General features: G+C 43.5%; 1 long non-coding RNA gene across 1 annotated transcript in view; it reads right to left on the bottom strand.

Moving 5' to 3' along the window:
* The window catches only part of LOC306817647, a 34,406-nt gene extending 7,248 nt beyond the window's left edge, over positions 1 to 27,158 (bottom strand). The window contains exons 1-3 of the long non-coding RNA XR_013778050.1: positions 26,676 to 27,158; positions 21,910 to 21,966; positions 1,003 to 1,124 (exon numbers count right to left, since the gene is read on the bottom strand). This is a non-coding gene — a long non-coding RNA (uncharacterized lncRNA). The remainder of the gene's footprint in view (positions 1 to 1,002; positions 1,125 to 21,909; positions 21,967 to 26,675) is intronic.
* Between the last annotated feature and the right edge of the window lie 415 nt (positions 27,159 to 27,573).

The following is a 27,573-nucleotide window of genomic DNA, read 5'->3' as shown; positions in this document are numbered from 1 at the left end:
GAAATGTGATGAAATACGGATATAATAAGAGTCCGATGCTAATGTGGAAGTCAATATACGTGTGATCAATATCTTTCAGTACACCGCTCGATGCAGGTGTGCTGTGTGTTTTAGTTACAAACCTCCCATTTTAATCTGGAATGCGCACAATCTTTCTTCAGGGAAAAATGTCTCCAACTTAAATCGTTTGTTGTTGACGCATGAAAAGGAACGCTGATAAGGACGGAATGGCGCTGCATATTTGAGCCCCATCAGTAAAAAAGTATCATGAGCGGTACGTCCAGAAGGGACGTTCGTGCTTTATCGATGATATGCGTGGCCACGTGTCAGCAATGACCCATTTTCAGACGTGAAACACTCGATTTCAAACCGAGAACCTCGCGCGTATTCGCCGAGACCGCTTTGAGCCAGTCGACGTTTTTCGCAGAACGCCGAGGAAAAGTTTTTCGGATAGCTGCCAGAAAAAGGAGAGAGAGAGAGAGAGTGAGAGAGAGAGAGAGACAGTCAGACTTGGACGGAGAGGGAGAGAGCGTTGTGGTGAGGCTTGGCCTTGGGTAGCAGGCCTCGTCTGGTCCTCGGCCCAACATTACAGCACTAGTCCCCCCTCCGCTCCCTCCAAAAGCGTCTCTCTTTCACACACAAAAGGCCGACCTGGAGCGCAAACTGCAGGTAGGAATGTAGCAGAGGAAAGATTAGCTCAGTTTTGTCTCAAATTCAAAGGCCATGCAACGAAGCGCCTCCCCCCCCCTCCCTCCTTCTCTCCCGGTTTGTCCGTGTGCAGTTAGCCTCTCCTCTCTGGGTCGTCACGTCGCTCTCGAGTTAAAAACACTCCGATTTATCGTTTAAACATTTAAACACTACGGTTGGGCACTGAGGCGCTTTTTTCATCATTTCGTCAAAAGAAAACCTCTGCATGTGTTTTAATTTTCGCAAACATACAATTACAAGGACACACATGCACAAGCACACTTACCTAAACACCCCCACACACTCCTCACTTACCCACTAATACTTTGAGGGAACGGGCACGCGCCACAGCCACCGTCACCGTCCGGGGTAAAGCGCCTGCAACCTTCCGTCGTTTTCCGGTGCTCGATCCCTCCATGGCTGTGCACATATCCTCTCTGTAGAGAAGGGCAGACAAGGAGCTCGGATTCAGTCACACAGCTCTGCACTCCCTGCAAGGAGTAGGCGGGCACGCCAACGAGAGACCCATTCAGAGTCCCAGAAAGTGCCAGCCTCCCTGTCTGTCTCCACACCATGTCTGTGTGTCTGTCTGCCCATCTGTCTGGGGGTTTTTACCCTGTCAATCCGCCCCGACTTAGCCCAAACTCCACTCTAAAGCATCGGGTAACCTGCATAACCTCGGCTAACTGCGTTTCTACTATTTACAAACCAGCTCTCCTGGCTCTCCCCTGTCTGCCACCCCCTGGTCTGCCACTGTCAGGGCCCGCCACAATAAGGAGGCCATGTGGGTTTCCCATGGAGTCGCGTGTTCCTCCCGTCTGGCAGTTAACAAGGCTTTGAATGAGGAATGTTAGCAAACAGAGCTGCTGAATGTCGGCTGAATGCTAAGCCAGGCAGCCAGTCAGATTGCAGGACTGGCCCGGGCATATGAATAATGCAGAAGACTCGACAAGGGAGGAGAGGGAGGCATGGCTCCGCCTCCCGCTGCCCATTCCCAACTCCAGCCGTCCCCTCCTTCTTTTCCCCGCTCGAAAACTCAAATGCCTTCACGGGAGCAAGAGAGCAGAGAGGGGCGAGTGGGGAGGAGGAGGAGGAAGGGAGGGAGGGGAGGGGAGGGGGGGGGGAGGTTTCAAGATCTCTCCTGCTACTCACTCATGCAATACCAAAAAATAAAGTCCCGCAAGAGGAGAACAGTTACAAATGCACACACTTTACTACGACCGATCAGTCCCTGCAACATGCCACTTTTTTGCCCGTTGTTGTGATCTTTCTCACTCTTTTTTGGCTTTTTGTGTCTTTTGTTTGGAATTGGCACCTGTCCCAGAAAAAAGCCCCATCGCCGCTCCGCCCTCCCGCTCCCCTTTCACTGGAGACTGCCCACGAGAGCGAGGGAGAGAGAGAGAGAGAGAGGGAGTGTGAGAGAGAGAGAGAGAGAGAGAGGGAGTGAGAGAGAGAGAGAGAGAGAGAGAGAGAGAGAGAGAGAGAGAGAGAGAGCAAGAAGGAGAGAGGGGGAGAGAGCGGTGAGGAAGAGAGGGTGGGGCAGAGAACCGAAAGGAAGGAGAGGTTTGGAGATGGAAAGGGGTGAGGAGGGAGGAGGGCAGGGGGAGAGATAAGAGTATAAATAAAAAAAATAATAAAAGAAAACAACCCTCCAAAAAAATCCTCTGTAGAGATCCAGAAACGTGCACAGGTAGCATAAAATCACAAGGCTGGTCAGAAACGTACCCAGCTTGAGAGACGACTCCAAAGACGAGGAAGCATGGCGAGAAAATCGAAGAGCACGTGCTCGAAAGAAAAAAAAAAAAAAAAAAACGCCTTCACATCACAGGAGGGCGCAAATAAAAAAAAAAAAAGAAGAAGAAGAAGAAGAAAAAAAAAAAACGCTGGTTCTACCCTGTCCAGTTTAACTCTACTGACAACAACCCAGAAGACGCTGAACTGGCTAAATGTTTGGGATTTGAGTCGGAAAAAAGGATGATCCCAAAAACACGTCTCGAACATGGCGCAGCTATGTCGAAGTAGGACCAAAGCAAAGCCACTTGTTGCATGATATTGAGGAGAAGATCTTGCAGAGAGAAGCGAGAGTAGGCAGAGGGTTAAAATCCTGGGACTGGGAGTAGTAAAAAATCCCTCCCTCTTTTGGCACAGACTAGCTAAAGGGGAGGGCCCGCCTGTAGAAATAGCAGCAGAGCGTTTTTCCCCTCTTTTTTTTTTTTTTTTTTTTTCTCAGAGCTGCAGCGTCCTAGTCTACCCTCTCGCATGTGGCCGGGACCCAGGGAGAGAAGAGGAGGAGGAGGAGAGCGATGGATAGAAAAAGAAGCGAGAGCCGAAGAGGGGGTGGGGGGGGGGGGGGGGGGGGCTCAAACAGGGAGGGGAGAAGAGCTGTGAGTGGAGGAGAAGGAGCTCAGCTGATGATGAAACAGGGGGGACGTGTGGGAGTGCGTGCGTGCGTGCGCACTTACGCGTCGTCATCGCCGGCCCCGAATGTGACGTGCGCGTGCACGAGGCAGGATGGGGAGGGAGCGAGAAGAGTGTCAGCACGCTTACAAATGATTAAAACGATTCTGGGGGGGGGGGGGGGGGGGAACTCGCGACACCTTAACTTTTACATTCGTCGAACAGATGAACGATTTCTCTTTTTAAGACAAGAGTTCAATCGCTGACGTTTGACTTTGACCTGGCGTGTCCCTTTATCTCGACGCTTCCAGGTGGACATTGAAGCAAAGAAATCGTTCCTGCAATGAAGGGAAAAATAGGAAATTCTGTCACGATAGCCGAGGAATTCCGTCTGGATTGCCGCTTCTGTTCTCCACCGCCGACACAACCAGTTGGAAAAAAAAAACAAAAAAAACAACATGAACTGTTTTTGGCACCACAATCACAACCCTGATAAGCACCTGGGTGCGACTGCCCCGCCATAATTGCAACACTGAACCACGCTATAAAACCCTGTAATATCCGACCGCAATGCGCCCGCCCCGTGCTTATTACCAGGCCACACTCTCCTCGCCGCGATGTGCAGCCCCGTTCCCGTGCGTGAACAAGGAAGGGGAGAAATGTCGGGCAGTAACCGAACGATAAAATGGACTCTGCTGATGACTCTGCTCGTGTCCTACACCCCCCCCCCCCCCCACCACCTCCTCTTCAGCGTCCAGCCTTTTCTGTCTCCCACCCTTTCTTGTCCATCCAGTTGCTCTGTTCTAGCCTACAGTAATAAACGGCCCAGCTCAGAGCGGCTAGTGTTAATTTAAGCTTGCATGAGGAGGATCTTTTTTAAGTGTTTTGTGCCAGATACCACCCCTGCTGTCTCTCTCTCTCTCTCCCTCTCTCTCTCTCTCTCTCTCTCTCTCTGGCTAATGCAAACCTACCAACCTCTGCATCAGCCTGCTGAAGGTTATTCACACCCGTCCGGTTTCCGTCCGACTCCCCTCCCCTCTCTATGTGGCCAAAGTACTGTAATGCCCCATAGCTGCTTGCAACACATTCCCCCATGGCAAAAGAACAACTTCCTCTCTTTTGGACGCCATTCCCCTCCCTTGCAGGGAGCTTCTCTTTCCCCCAAAAAGAAACTCAACACAGGCTCATTTTTCCCCTCCTCTCTCCCTGAAGTAGCAGCCGCACAAAAGACGAAGGGGGGGGGGGGGGGAGGGAGGGGGTGTGTGTGCAAAGAAACGACACACCTCGCATCGTGGAGCAACAACTAGCTGCTTCCGATTCAATCTGAGTTTGGACGAAAAATCCACACGCCATGAACAACAAATAAAAGGCGACGAAAAAAACCTCCTCTTAAGAATGACGTTTTCAAATATTTGTGTTTTGTTTTGTTTTTTTTACACTGCGGAGAAGTTGACGAAGACGAACAGAGCGAGGATGAAGCGAGTGAACAGCAAACTAACATGGCCGCTTGGTTTGTTGCAGTCTCTCCTTCCTCTTTACTCTCAGTCCTGGAGGCTGAAAGAAAAGGCATTACACTGATGTGTGTGTGTGTGTTTGTGTGTCTACCTCAGAGAGAGAGAGAGAGAGAGAGAGAGAGGAGGAGAGAGATAGTGAGTGCACTTGTCTTGCCTAACTCCTCAGCTTTTTTTTTTTAATACGGTGTCGAACGAAACTCAGATTCGCCGCGTTCTGCCGCTCCGTGCCGCCTCGGAAACACACAAACACACGACGCGCAAACACGACCGCTTCCCATCACGGACGCACGAGACAGAGAGAGAGAGACAGAAACCGGGGTAACTTTTTTAGCGCACTTCACAACTTCACGTGTGTCCCTGTGATGAGGGGGAAAAACCGACGGAGCACCGAACAGCCATCAGAGTGAACCGTGTGACGTCACACCTCGCCACATCTTTGAACCAATAGCAAGTATCGAACACCACTTGCATGCTGGATATAAAAATCAGACAATAGCGTACACGAGTATGTGTCTGATCAGCAATTTTGAAGAGTCCCCTCAGCCCTCCTCATCTCTCAAAGACACTGTTTCTGCGAGTCAGTTGTTTACCATCGAACATGTGGCAGGAATTCAAAACACTTGGCTCAGCCTGTTGCACTGGCTCAGCCTGTTGCACCGTACGTCGTGGAGAGTTCATCTGAGGATACGACTCTGGTTTTGGCTCGGCTGCCAACTCCTGACACTGTAGCCCTTTGCGCAGCCTCGCCCCTGCAGGAGCGGCCTGCGTAATGCTGCCATTGATGAAACTCCAATATTAACAAGCTTATTTATGACACCTCCTAAAAAGTCCTACAGCCACTGTTTCGCCTCTTCCTCTCCGCGGTGAAAATCTGCAGCTGCGACCTGCCGTGCCGCCCTCTGACTGTCGCAGTGTGAAGGCAAACTGTGTCGGTTATTTGGTAAGAATGCAAAGTCATACTTGACAGGTCTGGATATTGAGGCCGAAGCACAGCAAAAGGGAAACGGGCTAAAAGCCGCATAAAATGCACGACTTTGAGCAAATCTGTCACGTGGACAAAAATCATAAAGTATAAATGAGTGGAAGGACATTTAAAAATAAAAACACTGATGCACGGCGGCAACTTAGTAATAAATGTCTCACAGTCGACCTGAGTTACACTTCATTCACGGGCCGAAACAATGAAGGTGTTGATTTATTGCAACCTTCGTGATCTTATGACTCATCTCGAGAGTCCAACAACAAACGCAACGAATCAACATCCACTGATAACGTTTAGAGCGCGCGCGCACACACACACACACACACACACACACACACACACACACACACACACACACACACACACACACACACACACACACACACACACACACACACACACACACACACACACACACACACACACACACTCTGTTATCTAGCTGCTGCACTTGTCTTGGAACAAGCAGCACATATCAGTCACAATATTTCCATAAAAAAAAAAAAAAAAATCACATTATAAAATAAAAATCACATCGCAAGTTGAGATAAACAAATAATGACTTTTCCCTGGAGAGTCAAAGAGAATCATTTCCTTTAGAGAGAGCACGGCTCATTGGACAAAGCCAACAAATACATCTCATATATTTATATATACATGGAGAGATACTGTATATATTTCTTTTAATTTTCAGGTCCTGTTGTATTTGAGAAGCGATAATTCTCCCTCTTCTAAATGCCATTTGTAGCTTTAATAGAGTGGTGAATTAAATGTGGTTTGCTAAGTAAACATCCTTGTGGCTGTCTTCAGGACACATTTGACCTTTTCTAGAATAAATTAAATATTGTCTATATGTATATAATAGATTAAACTTTTTTTTTGTGATTTACAGGCTAAAGTTTTTACCCATACAGTGCTAGCTCACGGCTATATTCCCCTGTTGTAAACGCACACTCCTTTGGGTGACCGGTGCGCCGCGCCGGCTCCCTCTACACGGTGGTCTGCTGAGGGGCCCCTCAGCCGCACGCGCCACGACAACTTCTCTATTACAACCGTGACCTCTGAGGTCATTCTCTAAAGGGTTCCGAACAAAGGCCACGACCCCTGGGTCAGAAGTGTTAACACTGGGGGCAGGCCGGGGCCCCACGGCTAAGAGTGCGTGCTGTTTGCTTTGAAAGGTAAGGATCACCAACACAGAGGCCTAATAAGGATTAAGGGGCCATCCCCTTTGGGATGTCACTCCGGGGCCTCATACATCAGTCTCTATTAACCTCCCTGACCCTTGGCGGCCATTATGGAGCTATAGGTCACAGTCGCTCACCCTGCAGATCGCATGTAGCCTCTCACAGGGCGGCTGGTGATTACATGGACAAATTGTTGTATTAGCTTAGCGCCTTGTCAAATAAAAGGAAACTCACTCCTCCTTTTGACAGGTTTCGCCCTTTGAACCACCTTTAAACATTTAGCATTTCCACTTTTTGAAAAGGATCTTCAAGATGAAAGCAGAGGAATCAGCAGTGAGGTTAGCTGTCAGTGAAAATAAAAGGACAAGTCTCATTGAAAGAAATATTAAGTGTTCATGTGAAAATCATTTAAAAGGCAAGTGAATCTATACGGCACATCTCAGCAACAAGGCCATTCAAAGAGCTTGGTGTAGAAACAATATATATATATATTTATTTTTTTCTATGACAGAGAGTTCAGTCGAACTTCGATTAAAGAATCACAAAATGGAGGATAGAAGGAGACAACATGGCAGCCCGAGTGATGCAGTCACCCACACACTTTTCATTTCTGGACCAAATCGCTACGAATATTTCCGCACTTCACGTCAATAACATATCTCCATTTGAAAATAAAGAAGAAGAAAAAAGAAAAAGAAACAGACTTGTCTGTTTGAAAAAACCGACCTGAGAGTTCCTCGAGTTCTTTTAGGAGCAAAGTGACACAGAGGTATTCACTTGGATTTATTTTTCTTGCACACTGAATAAAAAAAAGAAGTGAGAGAAAATTAGAGATTTTAAAAAAAGGTTTCAAACCTAATTGGTTCGAAATGTAATTTAAAAAAACGTCAGACACAGAACTTTAAAAATATCAGACGTGCTATAGAATTTCTTTCTGTCTTTGCAAATTTTGGTAAATGTTAAAAATGAAGGAGAAATACATTTGTTTGACAAACAGGTAGAAAGGAACCTTGTGCAGACATAAACACTTTTTGTGTTGATTTAAACAATAGTATTTTTACCTCAGAGTCCAAATAAAGCCACATTATCAACTCTCTTTGATTTGACTTCTGCTCGTAGAATTAACAGGAATGAAGTAAAAAAAGAAAAAGAGACAAATTTAGTCAGGGAGAAAAACGATCAGATACATAATAATAATAATAATAAATAGAATTTATTGGTTCATGGAGGAAATAAAGAACCTTCTGAAAACAACAAAGCTGGAAATGCAAGTCTTTTAGTGTGTAACCTCAACATCAAACAAAACGCACATTTGATTTAAATTGGTTCAAAAAGCCATCCTGGCAAAAGGATAGACTTTTATTTTGAAAAATGTGTTTGATATTAATAACAAGAGAACTTTAATCGTCTTTGACTGTCTGGCTGAAATGTATTATGAATTTTAGTTTAACCCTTTTCATTAACTTCACTCTGAAAATGTTGTGTGAGTCTTTTAAATCGGAGCTTTTCATTATCTAATTCAATAAAAAAAACATTATAATTTCACTTTAATTATAAAGAAACCTTTAGTTTCAGTTGGAAGCATTTGTAAATGAAGGAGAATTTTAATTCCCAGCTGCAGCAATTAAAAATGCATTGAGAAGGCGCTTTAAGGAATATGTCACAACACATTTTTACAAAACTTCAACTCTCTCTAGAAAGGCCGAGGACAAACGTAAGGTGTGTTTTTAATGGAAACACAGACGTGTGTGTGTGTGTGTGTGTGTACTACATCCGTTGGTTTGAAGACTTTTTGAATGTGTGAGTTCAACAATCATCCTTTTAAATGCTGCTCACATTACTGCAAATGACTGACATCTTTACATTTTTAATTAGACAGTTTCTCTCCAAGTATTAAATACACGTGCGCTAATATGAACATGTTTTCATGCCTCTTCTTCGACTCTTTCAGCTTTACACTAAAGAGTATAGCAGCTCATTGTACTCTAAACAAATGTTCGCAAGTCAGCAGGAGAGAAAAAAAACATTCTCGAGTGATCTGTGAACACAGTTAACACTTATCCAAGCACTAACTAAGCACTTTGATTTACATGTATTTCTTTGATAATCATTAAGCCACTCACCTCTGAAAACCAGGCTCCTCTGTGTGGAGGCAGCCTATTCGGCAGCAGAGCAGAGCAGAGCAAAGGTTGGGAAAGAGGAGGGACAAAATGGACCTGCTCTCGCTGCAGACAAGTGTCCTAAACAGCGTTTTAAAAGTGCCAAACAGACAATAAATCCCAAACAGGCAGCACTTTGACAGCTTGGTAGCTCATCCTTTTTTTTTTTTTTTTTTCTCATTCCCAGCTCCTCTCTCATTAAAGTAAGGGAAGTGCTTTGGGAGAATCATCGTCCTACTTTCTGTTAACCAGAGACTCTTCTCTCTAGGTCATTTTCAACTGCCAGGTTTATTAGAAAAGTTTGGTTTCTAATTTGGCTAATGGAAAACACTGCCCATCTCGAGGACATGGGGGAAAAAAAAAAAAAAGTAATTATAAGGAATTATTACCGCAGGAATAAAGAAAGCGCATCTCTGATCACTGGCTACAAGGTATTTTCTTTTACTAAAATGTGTATTAGCAATTTTAAAGGACGACATTTAATTTATAAGAAAACATGAAGTGAAATAAAGTCTCACTCAAGATTCAATTTATAATTCATCCGTAATTGTAAGGCATCAAAATATTTTTTCATATCAGATGTCACAGGAGATTTAGCTCATGATAGGCTAAATTTGTATTTTATTTTCCTATACAGTATACTTTGAAATATTGATTAGGATTGTTTAATAACGCATAAACGATAAAAGGTAAAGATATAAAAGATAAAGGCATTTTTTCAGATTCTTTTTTTTTTCTCTATCAAACTTACCACTCTTCTCCCCTCCTCCCAACACAAACATTCACACCTCAGCTGCTCGCAACGAGGGGTCCACGCTGCATCGACGAATCATCGGTTTTTTCAGCTCTTATCAAACATCAGCCTACATGCAGGTCTGTGTCTTGCTCGGGGAGTGGTTCCACCTCTTAAAGGGTTTGGGCCTTCTGTTGGTTTTCGACTTTACTGCCACGTCACAGAGCTACTGCAGCCTGGATGGGCCTGCGTGACCCAGCTCGGCCCAGATAGGAGCCCTTCGCATCCCAGCCCCCGTCGGACCGAGCGCCCACGTATCGTAAGAGGATGAGGTTGAAAAAGAGGAGGGGCGAAGGGATGAGAAGCCATGTTTTATTTTAACTGCGACCCCCCCCTCTGTCGTACCTGTCCCCCTCTTTCCACTGACTGTTTTAAAAAGTCTAAATGAGGGACGGTTTAAGTCACCTGCATCCTATTCTGCTGAGTCAGAGTTAGAAAAACATGAAAAAGAGATTTTTTGTTGATTGTTTGTTTTCATGTCAAGCGAAAGTCTGCAGACACAACGCTCCTCGCTTCACATTCACACACATCACAACATGTGTGTGGAGTTTCCCGGGTTACACAAGATATCATCAGGCACACGAAAACGCTTACATGAGATCAGCATCAGTTCCTGTTAACAGAACACTGACGAGAAAAGGTTTGATGAAATAGAGTATGTGTTCTACTCTTTTTTTTTTTTTTATTATTTCCGGTTTACTACGTTTTAGTTATGAACTAAGAAAGAGAGAAAAGAGTGTGCCACGTCGCTCGCAGAAAAATAAAAGGTGCCAACGGGTCCGGGGATCCCATCACTGCAGCAGCCGTTTGAGTCTTTATGCTTGTGATTTATCTTTAAACAGAGTTAACAGGGGGTCCTCTCCCTGTCCTCAACTTACTGCACCTTGATGCTAAATAAGCAGCTGACTGGACAGTAAAAAAAATCATGAAATTAAAGCTACATTTAGAAAAGCATTCTAAGTTTGACCTGCATATTGAGGGTTTACTTAATATCGAGAGCAGAACAGAAAATAATCTTGTGTTTGCTTTGACATATTTCACATCAGAGCTGTGATTTTCTCTCATTGTTTCGTTCTCTGGTCTGATTTAAGGGTTGACCTTATTATCCTCAACTCATTGTTAAAAACAAAGTGAAGCCGAAATCCCCAAAGCGTACAATACCATGATGTGAAGCATTTCTCTCAAGCATTTTTTTCTTTTTTTTAGCTTAAACTTTAACAGAAAAGTCAAAGAATTTTAATTAAGAATCTTTAACATTTTAATGAACTGTATTGAGACAAATCTGCGAGGGTCAGCTTGGGTTAGCATACAATTGCTGCACATTTAAAATGACTGAAGATCAAGAAGCTGTTGAATGATTGTTTTGTTGTTGTTTTTTTTCTTAAAATTTTAACTCACTTTGGTCTTGGCTGCAGCGTGGAGCGAGAAGGGAGAAGAGACGCTGGCTCTCAGGGGTTAAGATGCTAGCAGTCATGTGCCTGTCGGCTGCAACAAAAGCCTGCCTATGTTGGGTGCATACAGATGGAGCGAGCTCCTTTGTGTGCAGCGTTTCACACGTCGCAGCCTCGGAGCTGCCAGGTCTGGCTCTCTGGGCCTGGCTACAGGCCTAGCTAGCAGCTTGTAGCACCTGAAGCTGGGCTCGCCCTCTGCTTTATTTGCTCGCGACCTGAGGGCGGAGATTTGAAAGATAAAGGAACAGAAGTCCATACAGTGGGACAGAGAGACAGCTAAGCATAAAGTGCACCAAAAAAACAGCACAGCACTGCAGCAGAAAGGCAGGATCAGAACGACACGAGCAGAAGTAGCAAAAGCCTCCCACAAAATACTCTTAACACCCTTGTTTGCCGTCTCTTCAACATCAAAGTTCTGACATAGACACAACCAGCACAGATTCTAGTCATGTGTACGTGATAGTATTGTATTCTACTGTCTGTGTGTCAAGATCTTCAGCTATGTTTATGCATAGTGGGTCGTATGTGTCGTTGTTTCTCTTAACGCGTTTATTGTCCGCAGCGATTTCTCAAGCTAAACAATCTGGAACAAGCTTTAACATGGCGGCACACAGCTTCATGGGCAGAATTTATTTCCCTTCACACCATCTATTAGTCTGACATCAGCACTGACACAAATCCCTCTTGGGTTTGACATGCTGCAGAACAGTGTGTGCTCTTTGCCGTGTCTTTGTTCAGACATAAGCGACACTTCGTTAAACGGCGAAAAATAAATACGCTACCTTCTGGAGCTCTGCACGCTCAATTTCCCATTTCAGTCACAAAGAATAAAAGTGTTTTGTACTGAAGCATTATACAAATGGGAATTCTGTCATTGATACAAAATCCACAAGTACACATCTCAAATGATGTGTGGCAGAAGAAAATCCTTAGTCAAATGCTTCTTTATTAACCGTACGACGACTCCACCTTGAACGGCCCATCAAAAAGGAGTTTTTCTGTTCTTCAAAGTATTCATCAGGATAATTCCAAAGGAGTGAATAGGTATGTGTGTCCCTGTGTTTGTTTAAGACGATTGCATTGAGATATTGTAAATAAAGTCAGAAATGAGACTGGGGACGGTTGAGTCATATTGAGGAGCATTCTTCCCAATTAAAAAAAAGTCCAAACTGATAGCTGGCACTGCTGGTTTACACTATACTTACTCGTGAGGTACTCGAGTGAAAGCTCTTAACCAATAATGAGGGAGGAGGTGGGGGGGTTGTGTCCTGTCGGAAGGCCCTTCAGCAGCACACCTGGCTGATAGGACTTTGTAACTTTTGACATTTGAAATGCAGAACAACCTTTTTGAGCACTTGGACAAATTGCTGCAGTGACTGCAATTAAAACCCACGTAGAGTGGATGGAAAATGTGGTGGTGGTGGACGACGATTATTCTTTTATTTCAAGTGCGTTCCACTTGCATTAAGGTAACTTACGGAACTTTTAGAACAATAAGCACACTTAAAACAAATTGTCCACTGCCGTTAGGTCTGGATTGTGAAACACCCCAAGTCAGACAAAAAAAAATGAAAAAATACCCTCAAAAGAAAACAGAACCATAAAAGAGGAATTTTGCTATCCTTCCAAAAATCACAATAAATCTTTTATGAGAGTATACTCTGTATCCTCCAGATACTCCCCTGTTAAGTGTTCAGCTGGCACACAAAAACATCCTGACAATGATCAAACCAGTAATAATCGTAATGGCTTTCTCACTCCTTCCAAAATTAGCAAATTAGCATTTTACTACAACATGGTCAAGAAATAGTTTGGTGTTTTTGAAGTTTGGTTGCACGAGGTCACAGTAGGTATATTAGCTACAGGAGGCGCAGGTCAGGTGGGTCCCTGTTGAGACGCTGACTTGAGTCCTTGCACTTAAAGCTCGGCTGTGTGGCTCTGCAGAGAGGGTTGTTCGCTTCACGGAAAGAGTTTATTTCAGGAGAAAGCGAGCTAAAAAAACAACGGCGGAGTAAATGCACCGCTATTGGAAATTTCACAGTGCTTTACTTGTCCTCTCGTAAGCCGCCTTGATTTAGCACTACAGAGGCTTTCATGTTCCTCCCATGAAGCACTTGTTTGGGTCAGCAGGGCTTCAAAGAGACAACTACAAAAATCCAAAGGTAATACATTTTCACAGTAAATATGACATGTCGTTGAGTGTGGATGTAAGAGGAGGCTTTAATAGAGCAGATCACACGGAGGACAAACTTCTACAGATGGAGACTCTGTGGATCTAAGAGGGGATTGGGGGGGGGGGTTCTTTGGAAAACTGGGGGACATTAGAGATCCAAAGTTATCTGGTGATGCTGGTGTGTAAATCTTCAACCCATGTCCCCCGAACCAGGCGATCTATAAGTGGGACTTAGGAAAAACAGGACTTCAGGGCCTCTCTGGATCTGAGGATACCAGTACTCACATGATCCTCAATACGTTCACTTGATCAGAACACACTGTGAGCTTTTGTTGGAGAGGACAATTGACACACTTTACAGCCTTTTGCTGTGCTGTGTCAGGTGGAAATGCTTCAAAGATTTGGGGCAACAGGATCTTAAACAGGATGCCGTTCTATCAAGTTCACAACAACTCTGCAAAATACAAGAGTTGTTTTAAGATAAAACAAAACAGCTGACCAATGCGAAGAACAGTAGGTGTAGTGCCGAAGTAGTGCGACAACAAAGTAGCTTGCAGGCAAAAAAATGAAAGCACAATGATTTGTTTAATATAGCTTACATTTACCCAGATGTTGTTTTTTTTCTTTAATGAGCGAAGGATAGGCGTAAAGCCGAGCTCCCGTACCTGCACTCACATCCGTCTCTCACCCAAGTCAAGACCAAAGTATTTATGAAAACACACTGAAAAATAACACGTTGATCAAAGTCCTTGTACAACCAAGAGAAACAATTACATTGAAATAAAATCCCCATAAAGACCAAGAGCTTCCACAAACACGACCTGCATAAAATGAAACATAGAAGAGAATAAAAGAAATGAGAGCAGAGATTAAAAACAACAAACTCAATTATTATAAAAGATGTGCTGTATAATATGAAATACAAAATATATAAAAGTCGTCTAGGTCAGCTACACACTCTCAAAAACACTTTGATCATCCAAATAGAACAAAATCACTCTAATTTTCTTTCAGATTTAACTAATCAAACGCCATCCCATATTTCACATCCTTCATGCAGTTCAGTTATGGCTGCATTAAATCTCTATATTACGTTTTAAAAGGCAGACACATTTGGATGTCATCCATAAAGCAGTGAAAAGTTATATTGTGTTATTTGAAAATCAAAACAAATACAACAAAAAGATGGCAAGGGCCCAAAATGGAATCTTCTGGAACTGCACAAGAAAGTGTGGCTGTGAATGAAGAGTATTTGCCCAGGTGGACAAAGACTATCTGGAGCGCCTTTATGCCGACACAATGCTCAAGGCCAGACAGAAAGATCCTGTCCCCAGGATCTACAGAAAAGCAAAGGCAGTTTTAAACTCCCACCTATCAGCTGTTTCGCGTCTGTGAGGTGATTTTAACCGACATATATGATACAGTACGAACTTCCTCTATGATTTTAGGTAAAAAAAAAAAAAAATTGCAGCTTACAAATTGGCAGGGTCCAAATTAACTTTTTTTTTTTGAATCACAGGCTGAACTACAGCATGTTTAAAAGCAGCTGCTACACACCCTGAAGAGGGGAATTCATTCAAACACAAAGACTTGCTCTAATGGTTTGAACAACATGTTTTAACAGCTGAGAGGGGAAACTGTCTAGAGGGCAGTTATTGGGCCGCAAATGATGTACTATGTTAGACAATTAAGAGAGAGATACCGGCTCAAATTGCTCGGCGGGGTATGTGGAAGTCACTGAAGGATCCACGGTTTAAGCTGAAGGTGAGAGTCTTCAGCTGATGAAAGGAATAATGAGAATGTTAAAACATTAAAAAACGACCTGAAGGCCGATTCTTAATAAGAATATACATTAGACATATATTCTTATTAAGCATTTAAGTGCTCTCGGATAATTAGACTCTTACAAATTCAAGGGAAACTTGAAGCTCGTCTACACACGCGCCTGAGAGTGTGTGTGTTCTCATTTAGCTCAGGCTCAGTCAGAGGTTTAGTGCGTTTAGTCCTTAATGGGGCAACAGAGTCCCAGATATGATTACAAGTGGAATTAAAAAAAAGAGTTGAAATCTCCGAGGCCACAGTTACCAGCCAGAGTGGAGAACGTGGAGAGCTTGACCAGAAGTTTGGATTCACGTCACGACATACTGCACTGTGGGCTACTTGAGTATTGAAATTGCCAGCGAGGAAATCTGACAATCCATGAGATAAATCTGTGCTGATGTTAGGTGGACGATACGGCACCTCCCACAGCGCAGAGACAAATGATTTGTGGTGAAAAGCGTTGGACGACGTTTTAGCGTACGGTAGATTTAAAGACAGACCGTGTCGCTCCATGCTGGTGGACTGAGGCCAGGGTAGCTATAAAAAAAAGGAGGACACTCGAAGAAGGGAGTGTACTCACCTGCATCGAGCCAGATCTCTGTCAGGAACATACAATCCAACTCATAAGAGGACAAGAAGTCATTTAGTCGAATGGTCTTAATGGTTATTCAATTTGCCTCACAACCCTGCCAAGGCTGAGCTCTACTCAGGCAAGTCAAAGGACGGCCAGGTGTTCAAGCTGAGCATCCTCATGAAACAACCGACTCCACAGCCAAATGAAGGACTTAGCCCAGAAGTAAAGATTTTTTGCGTGATGTTGCCTCCGACAGACATTTTTCGGCGGGAGGAGGAGGTTGTTCCCCCGTGCAGGAAGCATCCTTACCCTGCTGCTTGAGCCGCCCCAAACACCCGGGCTGAAGAAATCTGCTCCAGAAGATGAGATCGCCTGCGAGGACTCCTGTTTAGGTTGGATCATGCTTGGCTGGATGTCGGGCAAAGGAGCCAGGGCCCTCATCAGATAAGCCCGCAAAGCAGTTTAAAAGATCCATGTGGAGTGGTGTGGCCCCCTTAGCTGACCTCCTGCTCCTCCGTCGGCCACAACCTCTGCCAAGGATGACGAGTGACTCAGAGTTGAGCAGGAAGTAGATCAGTGACAGGTAGCCTGGTCCGTGACGAGTGTCCTGGATGGCCTAGTTAAGGGTGGAAATCCCCTTCACATGTCCAGGGTCACCGCCATAAAGCTGGAGAGAGTCTCTTATGCAGTTCATCAAAGAGCCAACAGATGTCTTCTCTGAAGTCACTGATTTTCCTGGTTTGCCTTCTGAAGTAGTTCACAGTCTTTACAAGGTATGATTCAAGTGTTTTAGTTTAGCCACAGCTGGTCTGCATCTCCTCTGGTAATATACCTACAATTGGCAAATACTGCTCCCTCATTCAACCAGACGTCAAAAACACAACAGATTATTTCTTAACTTGACCTGTGTTTTTTTTAATTTATTAATTTTTTTCTTATAACTCACATGCTTGCGTTTTTATCCTACCAGGACAAGATAGCCTGGTGCCTGACAACCAGAGCGATGGAGCAGACGTGAGGGAGAGAGAGAGAGAGAGAGAGAGAGAGAGAGAGAGAGAGAGAGAGAGAGAGAGAGAGAGAGAGAAAAAAAAGGTACCCTAGTGTGTTAGTTTTCTGCCAGGGAGTCCCTATTGACCTGTTAAACCTTTGTGACTGGAACAAATGCAAATGGCGCTGACTTGTTCACACAAAATACTAAAGGCCCATTCAAATGAGGCCCCGGGCCACAATGCAGCGGTGGCCGAGTGCTTCATGGAGGGCAGGGTAGCCCCCAGTCTGAGAGAGAGAGAGAGAGAGAGAGAGAGAGAGAGAGAGAGAGAGAGAGAGAGAGAGAGAGAGAGAGAGAGAGAGAGAGAGAGAGAGAGAGAGAGAGAGAGAGATTTTAGCAACTTGCTCAGTTCATTCTGCTTGTCTGGTTGGAGAGCAACCATTCACCTTTATTACTTCTTCTTTGTGAAGTGACACACACACTGGATAAAGTTTCTTTCCAACACTGTTGTAATTGTGCTCTTACTACATTGCAAATACTGTTACACTGCCATGAACCTTACCCCATAATTACCTTGTATGTAATACTTTGTAATTGGACGCCAGCGGACCTGAACTGCTCCCGCTATCCAGAATGACACCAGTCAAGCTTGCAATCAGATACTGCTTAATCCACCTTCGCTTTTCGCAAGGAGACTAAATGTGTGTCACTGTTACCAATATGCGGTCCGAATTTTAATTCTGGGTAAAGGAAAGAAAACAAGTATATAGGCAACAAATGCTATGTTCAGGGATGAGCCTACACCTACCGCCATCAAATTCAAATAGCACGAGAAGAGAACAACTTTGACCTGACTTCAACGAAGCAAACGTTTTTACGGTCATTTTTTATGAATACTTACGAGACGTCACAACCACTCTCCATTTTATCACAATTTTTTTTAAATACTCATCTTAAAGAGTTGGTATTTAAGTTTTCACAACAGGCGAGCTTTGAGTGGAATGTAACTTGTAAAAAACGGAGAGAGCAGAAAGGCAACAGTAGAAATAACGGGATTCTATCTCCTGTCACTGGCTGTCGGCGCTCCGCTCTGTCTGACTCTCAGCAGACTGTTCACGTCTCGGGCTCATTAAAGGGTTCGACGTGTCGCCGTCAAAAGAACAAATCTTTCATGGACAAGTCTGCAAACTATGCAGACTTCGGTTTTCTTCAGTCAGGAAGAAATCTGAAACGGATCCACTGAAGCGGGATGGAGTTCTTTTTACAGAGGAACTCTTCAATTTCGTTTTCGTTGTCAACGATGAATCTCACAGGAAACTGGGATGGAGAGATGCGTCTGTAAAGATTTACTGCATCACGAATGATAGAATGAAATCTGTGGCCCGGCTCAATGATCTCTTAGGAATTCTAATTCTTCATGATCTAACATCTTTATATCGTACACACCGAGTACTTACACTAAATAATTACTGAGAACAAGAGTAAAGAAAATGTAGTGGCACTCCCGTCTCTTTCTTCGTCCTCTGTACCACTTATTGGAGTCAACTCACAGTATTTGCAACGCGAGCGAAAAAAAACAAGACAACTTTCCTTCGTTTGGAAAGGTTAACTGAAAAAAATTCAAAGTAAAATACAGGTTTAACAGAAGGTCTAACGCACGGTCAAAACACTGTGTAGCTTCCATTAATATTTGACTCCAACTGCTTACGTTTAACTACGCAGTGATGTCATGACCAAAACATTCAGAAACATAAAAAATAACCTTTTCACCGTTTTAATGACTAAATCATGACCTTACAATTGTAAACATTATGAATAAACATGAAATTACTGAAAATCAGATTTTAATAATTTTGAACTAAATATTTGTAATCAAATCAATAATATGCACATTAGCTCTTACAGAAAAGTTTTTTTTGCTTGCACACAAACTTCAAGCCACCCCTGCATAAATAACTTTAAAAAACAGTCTCGATTCAGCCCTGCTTGTTGAACTTGGAGGACAGAGGGCTCTGTTGATGGGGCAGGGAGGGCAACAAGTGAAGGACAGGAAGTCAACTTTAATCAGGCATTCAGTCAGACAACTTCTAAGGGATTATAATCCTTCCTCTTTCGCTCTCAATCTGACACTGCTTCTGCTTCTGAGTCACGTCTCATTTCAAAGCTGTAAAAAAACATTTCTTGTTGAGACGGACAACTTCTAAAAAAAAAACACAAAAAGAGGAGGCTAGCGCCGAAAGTTCCACTCGCCTGTGATCACCCGTGTATCACTGGGATGGTACAGCACTGACGGACTGCTTCAATTGAGACATGCTTGGAAACAGACTCTGCCTCCCTGCGCTAATAACATCAACTAATAATAAGAACTCATCCAGGTCACAGAATAACAATCAAAGTGTGATGGAAAAAATGTATCAATAGTGTTTTTGCAGGAAAAAATGCCGATTAAAAATATTAAAAGTGGACGGGACAGAGAAACACATCTCTCTGCTCTTTCTCTGTACGCTGAAATAAAGAGCACATCAACAGGTAAATCCCTACGTTTAGTATTTCGTGCCTTTTCAACAGTGCAAGGCTTCATTTAAAAATCAAGATACTCGACCGATCTGACAAATCGTTTCTTAGATATGACGCAAGAACGGGGGGGGGGGGGGGGGGGGGTCTTCACATGAGAGACTGATGAGTGATGGCTCTTACTAGCACATCTGGACGACACCTGATGGGAGACATGCTGCCGACTGGACCTCCACTAAACAAACGGATCGCATCCAAGGGACTTGCTACAGGTGAAGTGGGAGACACACCGACGACCCAACGGCCATTTTGAATCTGCTAAACTTTGAATATGTTGATGCTGTATAAAAATATCAAGTTGGTGTAACACAAAAAAAGGTCAATGTGTGTTGATAGGTAGCAGCTAGTTGCATGATCAGCAATTTTGGTTTAATCATTATATTTGATTATGTATTTGTCTTGTTTGGCTGATATAGCACACCTTGGTCTACTGCCAGAGGCTGACAATAAGCTACACAGCTATTTATGAGCGTGTGTATAGTCTTACATTTCCTGCCATGTACAGTTCTAACTCTCCTGACCTCCAAATACCCTTTAGAATCCTGCCCTATAGCCTGATCCACAAGTTGATTAACTGGCCTCAAGTCCAAAATATCTGCCTGGTTTTGTCCTTTTAGTTTGAATTGTTTCACAAACTTTTAGGTTAAAGCTCGCTTTACCAGCCAGCCTTTGCCGGGTCAGATGCAAGGGATTAGTGGTGGAGAAAAGTTAGTTGATTACCCTTCTACTAAGAGTTTAGCCAATCAGCTCAGGAGGTTTTTCAACCACCACGAGAAGAAACATCCTTAACGTCCTTCAAATCTAAGCTCAGGTGGAGCTTGGACGGCCGTGTTGCTCGCATCATTCCCGATGGACGGTCATCTACAGGAAGCAAAGGAGATGGGGATCCTTGCGTCCCAGCTGCAGAGGCCCACATGCCAGTCGACATCCTGCACATGGATTTTCTGGACCTCTCCTGGAACTACAGCTTCAGAAACCCCCAATTAATTCCTGAGTCAACGCTTCGGGACGAGAGACGACATAAACTCAACACTGAGCTAATCCCAGACCATGCGGTGTACGTTTCTCAAAGGTTGCTGGGGAAGTGTCTTTTTATCAAGTCAGGAAAATCTTAGTTTCATCTTTTGACGGATACAACATATCCTGGTGTGCTGCCTTCGTTCTCTGTCTTGATCATTGATCTTGACCATTTGAGTCATTTAGTGGTGAAGGATAGTGTCTATGATGCAGGAGAGGCTGCTGATCCATCCAACAATACCCCCCCCCCCCCAAACTCTTCACTCAATGAGACTCAACTGAGGAGATCCAATCAGCAGTGACTGTGAAAGGTTGAACACTTGCAGCAGGTTTGGAGGCGTTACATAACTGAACGATGCTGTAGTTGCTGCTTTACGAGCCGGGTAAGGGTTAAACAATCAATACTTAGAATATAAAAGGCTTAACTGAAGGGACTAAAAAGTCCAAATAAGTGTACTTAAAGTTGGAAATGTTTCGCTGCACAAGAATTGAATACCTCTAACACCACAGAGGACGACAGCAGGGCTCATCTCATTATCGGGTCAAAATTTAAATCTGAGCCCTGAAAATCTCTGGGAAAAAATAGGGAATAGGTGTGCAGCAGAGCTAATGAAGGATGAACATGTATAAAAAAAAAAACAAAAGGAACAAACTCCTCCACTTCATCACTGACAAGCAAATAATGCTGCCAAGCATTGTTCAAACTCACAACCCATCCCTATTCCACAAAAGCTGCAATTATTTTTTAATTAGAATGAAATGTTCTGCATTATGGAAAAAAATTAATTTTCAACTGGTGAACTTGGCGACCCATCCTGGTGATCAATTCTGTTGAATAGAAGTCTTAAATACTGCAGCTTCAGGAAAGCCTAAATACTGTGTGAAAGTGACACAGGTGTATTTAACAAAGCTTTTAAGCCGACATTCATTGAACCTTTAACTCCATGTAGGAAAAGTGTGTTAGCACAAACACATTAAACAATATGCGCCCTGTATATTAGTTACAGGTTTAAAAAAAAAAAAACGACCGCTGCAGGCCCGTTCATTTCCCTCAGAGAGGTCCTGCATGTTTCCCTTTTGCTTTTATTTCAGCTATCTGCAGCCAGGAAAGAGTGAAAAGAACAATTCACAACTCAATCCAGCATCAACTCCATGTCCGAATGATACGGTGAATTATGAGGAGTTAAGACAGGGTTTGTCAGGATTTGCTGTTTGGAAGAACATGAAATCCTACTTTCTCACTAAACTATTATTAGAAGTACACAAACTCTTACTCATCACTACAATCTGTGTTTTGTTTTTTTTTTCTTTTCAGGGTCCGCTTTTAAGAAACTCGTCTGCATTAAAAATTGTAACAGAGTGTCAATTTGAGAATTTATTTTTTGTAATCTTCTCATCTCCCGCAGTGTTCCAACGACTGAGTCACGATTGGTCAAAGTGTTTCAATTTCCAAATGATTCTTTGAGCTCGAGTGTGAACAGGTGAGGCCGAGCGCTGCTCATGGTATCAGGTTATTCTCTGCACCGCTACATCGCTGCTGCTCTATTTTACAGACGTTGTTGTTTTTATTGCTCCTTGCGTGATCATGTACTCACCTGGGCTGCAGTATCGACGGCCATGTTGTTCCACATCCACTCCTGTCCTCACTTGCCCTGCACCAAAAAAAAAAAAAAAAAAAAAAAAACACACACAAGAGAAAAAGACTTCAATTACCAAGAAGTGGACGTCACGGCTGCACAACGATCCGTGATTGATTCAGTGTTTGGTCTGCTCGTTTTGTTGCGTGTCCTTCTCTGACAGTGTTCCAGTGCAAACTGAGCACAGTACATCCGCACTGATTTATTTCTGCTGCTACATGTCCACGCTGCTGGTCAGAGCACCAGCTGCTATTTCTTCATTTTGATATTCAAGCAGAAGAGTTGTTTCAATGATGTACAATATTTTCATCAGTCCTACATGGAACATATTCATATCATGATTCATCATTCCACTGCATAAGAACGACATGATTTCATGAGCACATCAATCAGTGGCGGTCGGAGCTATTTGTGCCTTTAGAACAAATGCAAAAGGAAACAAATGAAAACGATCAGGAAAAAAGTAACTGGGATTCAACATTTCAAAATAAAACACTCAATGTAAGATTGTAATAATCGTTTCCTGCTTGTTGGGAAAAGTTGCACAGAAAGTGATTTATGACAGCAGAGAAGGATTGCTGAATATCTCCTGCAGCAGCAGCGTCTGCTACAAAGCTGTCGCTCCGTCATGCCGACATTCAAATGTTAGTAATCACACCAAAAGGAGGAGCTGGGCAGGCTGCTTCAGATAAATGATCTCGATCCCCCCCTTTTTTTTTTTTTTTTTTAACTGCAATATGTACACAGAAGCACGCGTGAGATTAAGGGCGAAGGTGAAGTCTGAGACCGTCTGAAAACATCACATGTGCTTTTTTTTTTTTGTTTTGAACCAGCGAGCTCCAAATCAAATCCATTTGATGTGAACGACGCAGTAAGGATGAATACACCAAGTCAATGAGTATAATGCTAAATAAAGAAGCCCCCTTGTGTTTGCTAGTTCATCAGTTATAGGGAAAGCAGGTTAAATGTTTAAGCGGTTTATCTCTAACTCGTGTTCATGAGTTATTTTTACTCCTTTCTGTTTCTATACATCACAGCTTTATTGAACACACGGGGATTCACGATCCCTCAAGGCGCCTCAGCACTGGCCTTAATAAAGCCTGAGGTAGATTTTATGTAGGTGTTTGATCAGTATTTTTTTTTTTTTGCCCCCTAGCTCATAAAGTAGGTAGCTCACTTTTTTTTTTGTTGCCTTCTGTGTGTTTCAACTGAACCGGAAGAACCTGCACTGCTCCCCACAGAGCTTAGCTTCATTTGCTTTGCGTCTCTGTCTCCCTCACGCTTTAACACCCCCCCCACCCAAAAAAAAATCTTCTCACAGGACTCGTGAACTCTCTATAAACCCACCGATTCCCTCCAGAACACTGCTGTCTATCCGACATCTGAAGAACTAGGAATAAAACAAAAGAGCGAGAGGAGAAAAAAAAAAGGCTGAAACTGACAATAAGGTAAGGAGAATGAAGAAACAGAGAGGCAGGGAATACGAGAGCGAGGGAGAGAGAGAGAGAGAGAGAGAGAGAGAGAGAGAGAGAGAGAGAGAGAGAGAGAGAGAGAGAGAGAGAGAAGTGGGCCAGATTGCAGAGGGTTGAATCAATGCAGCGGCCTGGTCTCTTTTTTTTTCTCCCCTCTCTTTTTTTTTTTTTTTTTCATTTTTTTTTTTTCCTCTCTCTCTCAAATGATTCACAGTGGAAAGAAAATGCCTTTTCCTTGTCCTCAGTTGAACTCCACATCAGCTTCCTGTTAGAAAGGCAAGAAGGAAACACCCAGAGCAACATGCGCGTGCGCACACACTCACTCACACACACACACACACAGACACACACAAACACACACAGAGGAAGGCCTTCACTAGTGGATTCTATGCTGCCAGAGAAATTAGGTCAAGCACTTAAATGCCCTGCACTGAGATGCGCAGAGATTTAAAACATGAAGTGTTTGGTGGGGACAGCGGAGGCATACCGGAGCGACAAACACGCACGCAGACATGCGTTTGTTGCACTTCCAAATACACACGAGTATCTACACACTGTGCTGTCAGTTCATAGCTTGCTACATTATTAATAGCAATAAAAAAAAAAAGTATATGACGAGGCCCCAGTGCGCCTACTTTTAAACGACCGTATCTGTGATGATGAGAGCAGGACAAAGTGGCTGAGACAGGTCATAAAGTACAGGATCGTTATGTGCAAAAAGAAAGGCTGAGACAACCCTCCTTCAAAACCTTTTCTATACATGCAAATATTCTCAAAGTGCAAGATGACCTGATTAGGAAGTGACAGGAGTCTCTGAGCGCCTCTTAAGCAAATCTTAGGACGGGACGGGACAACACGCCACATTACAATATCAGATGTGAACAGAAGAATATCTCCAATGCCTGCCAACCCCCCCCCCCCCCGCCCGCCCTCTGACCTGAAATGCCCTGAAAAAAACACAACACACCGCATCACATTCAGATCCGATCCACTATTCATAGAAAGTGCCGGATTGAGCCGGGCCCGATCTCGCCGTTTAGGGTTTCAATCAATTGCGTGAGATATGAGAGAGCTGCAGGGAGAGTGGGAGGGAGGATGAAGCTGTTTGGAAAGCAAATGAGAGACATTTTGGGCAAATACAAGCCAGCTTTTTCTCAGCTTTATATTGGCCACTGCCAGAATGGCCCACTGTGGGGCTCTGAGCTACAGGGTGGCAGGGTAAATCAGATGATAATCACGCCAATTTTCACTCCGCAGCCATGTGCTTCTCCTGTCCCACTGACTCACAGTGGAGAAATGAGACAGAGTCCATTGTCTGAGGGCCACCTGTGTTTTGCTCCATTTTCTCAAAGGCACAATGGCGTTTTCCTGTTTATAATACTCGCTACATTTTATAAACAAGCAATATCGAGGCATTAATAAATCTCATGACAGCGGGTTAGTTACTGAGAGCTGCAGCCAAAAGGTCACTCGGCTCCTGACAGTTCTGTTCCTCTTTTTCGTTCAAAGAGTGAGAAAACGATTGGAAGACGGGGGGAGGTACGAACTCTTAACCTTGTTTGTGTCAGCATAGATGTTTCAGAGGATCGTTGCCCCATCCAAATTTGCAGCCAGCTCACACCATAGCTGTGAAAGCACGCACACAAAAACACAGACTATATCTGACTATCTATATATAGTCAAAAAAAAAAAGAAAAGAAGACATTTCCTGGCCCTCACAGGATGAAAGGACAAACAACTTCTGAAGATGATCTTGCTCAGACCGTGTCGAGTGTAAATTTGCCGCTATGTGCTGCGGTGCTGTGGGTAAGAATGATCTTTGGCATGAAGGATATCTGTGGCATGATCTCCGACAACGAAACTAAAAAAAAAAAAAAAAAAGACTCTTGCCTGAAACGCACAAATAACTGCGGGGTTTATATGAATTATGCTTTTAAAGCAGGATAATCACAATTGAAATTTATTTTCATGCAATGCCAAAAAACATTTCGCCTCTTGTTGCAGAGCATTAATGAGTCTATGATCTTAATTGCACAGATGCAATTATTGATGTAGTTGCTCGGGGGAAAATAACATGTTTTTTGTTTTTTTTTTCTCTTGAAAAAAGTGCCTTCTCATCAATTATTAATTCAGAGCTGCTGGCAGAAAAGATTTAGGATACACAATGAACTTTATATGAACCGTAACACGACTCATGTGTTAGGTAGCCTACTTTAAAATTGACATACTAAAGGTCCTTCTTCATAGATGTGTTGGTGCTATCCTGAGTGTATAGACACACACATGACACCACAAATACCATTATACTGTATTCACCTTTTTTTTTAATCATTTCTCAAAGGATTTTGAGTTGAATCCAACATCTTTTTTTTTTTTTTTAGATGACAGACACAGAAATGATTTTTTATCTTTTTCTATAAGCTCGCTGCACACCTGAGAAACAGACTGGAAGCCTATCAGGGGACTTTTAACCATTAAAAAAATACATCCAGCTACTGCTCAGTTAGCTCCTCTCAGATTTCAATGAATTAATTTCATCAAAAAAAACTTCTCTGAGGGAAACCACAGTGACACATGAGGGGAAACCGCACGGCTCCACCATATGTTCTCATGTCTTACATTGATTATCTCAAGCTGAACAGCACGAGAGACGCCGCTTTTTCTTAATTAAAAGCACATTTATTTTTATTTTTTTTCCTGAAATCCTATAAATTGCTCATTTGCACAGTGCTGATGTTCTCGCTGGGCTGACGTGACGTGCTCGGCTGCCTGTCTTTGTTTTACATCGGGGATAACAAAGGGGGGAAGAAGATTACGCTTCTCTGCGAAGGGAAACTAGGACACCACAAGGCGACCTCTTTATTAGGTTGTTGCGAGCCAGAATTTACAGTCTGGCGACGATTTTAATTTCACATAAAGACTGGATGTTGTTTTTTTGGACTCGTTTTCACATTGTAAGATCGATTATATTCGACTGAGACGCTTCTTATATTCACAATGCGCTTGTTTTTTGTTTTTTTTAGCACCTTGGAAACTTCCACCCGAGGACAGTGGATCGGTTTAGTCGTAACAGTGTCAATGTTCACTGAGTCGATCTGCAGGCTGCCATTACATGCTCTGAAGTGCGTTTTTACATGACAACCAGCGGTGATTTGCTGTTATGTCTGCACGTAAGGAATCAGGAAACCTACAAAAGAATAATAATAATACGCCTCAGAAAGGTAAAGAGTGCATAGAAGACTGCGCACTGACCTGTCTCAAGTTCAACTTGCATGGTCTCTTCCTCCGGGTGTCGTACAACCAGGTCCGCGGGTATTTTTAGACGGTGGCGTGTCCTCCCTGTGTTTGGGTGGACACATGCAGAAATAAAAAAAAAAAAGCACAAGGCGATCGTATTTGTAGTTTGTGCAAAAAAGTCGTCATGCTAAATGTCCTGGATGACTGTCTCTTATAGCGTCCACAAGCTAGAGTTCTCCCCCCCCTCCTCCTCCTTCTCCTTCTCCTCCTCCTCTGCGTTTCTCTCCGCCGATCATCCAGCTCGGTTCAGCGGGGACACGGAGGCAGCAGACAGCGCCGAGCGTCCTGCGCCGCGCGATCAGCCAGATGCGTCGAGTTCAGCCGAGGTGAAGCCCCGTTATACAAGCAGCCTGGCTGTGCAGCAGCGTGCACTATCGTGCTGATTATTTAATGTCACCTAAAGGTGGGGGGGGGGGGGGGGGGGGGGGGGGGGGGGGAAAGGGGAAAGACAGCCTGTGTTGCGATGATTATTAAAGGCTCCCTCACCTCCCCCCCTCCTTCCCCCTCCGCGGAGCTAAAATGCACTATTTTCTGTGTTTCACTTGCATGATGTCAGCCTTATTAAAAAAAAAAAAAAAAAAAGATCTCATTCATTCACTTACTCACTCACTCAATTTGAGGCTGAAATCTTAAATTATCAGGGTATAATTATGAAGTGGTTAATAAAAGTGACTAGAAAAGGAATGCTACAGTCTAATCTACTGGTGTTTTAAAAGATTAACTATTCAACTTAGTAGGCTAAAAGATAGAAACTTTAATATCACAATTTTAGCATTTCACAAAGACTTTCTGCATCATTTTTATTCTTCTATTGAACCGTTTTTGTATATCATCATTCACCAGTGCATGTTAA

This window comes from Symphodus melops (assembly GCF_947650265.1).
Source record: "Symphodus melops genome assembly, chromosome: 22".
Classification (NCBI taxonomy): Eukaryota; Metazoa; Chordata; class Actinopteri; order Labriformes; family Labridae; genus Symphodus; species Symphodus melops.
Note: the sequence above shows the minus strand (reverse complement) of the source record. Positions and strands in the feature narration are given on the sequence as shown.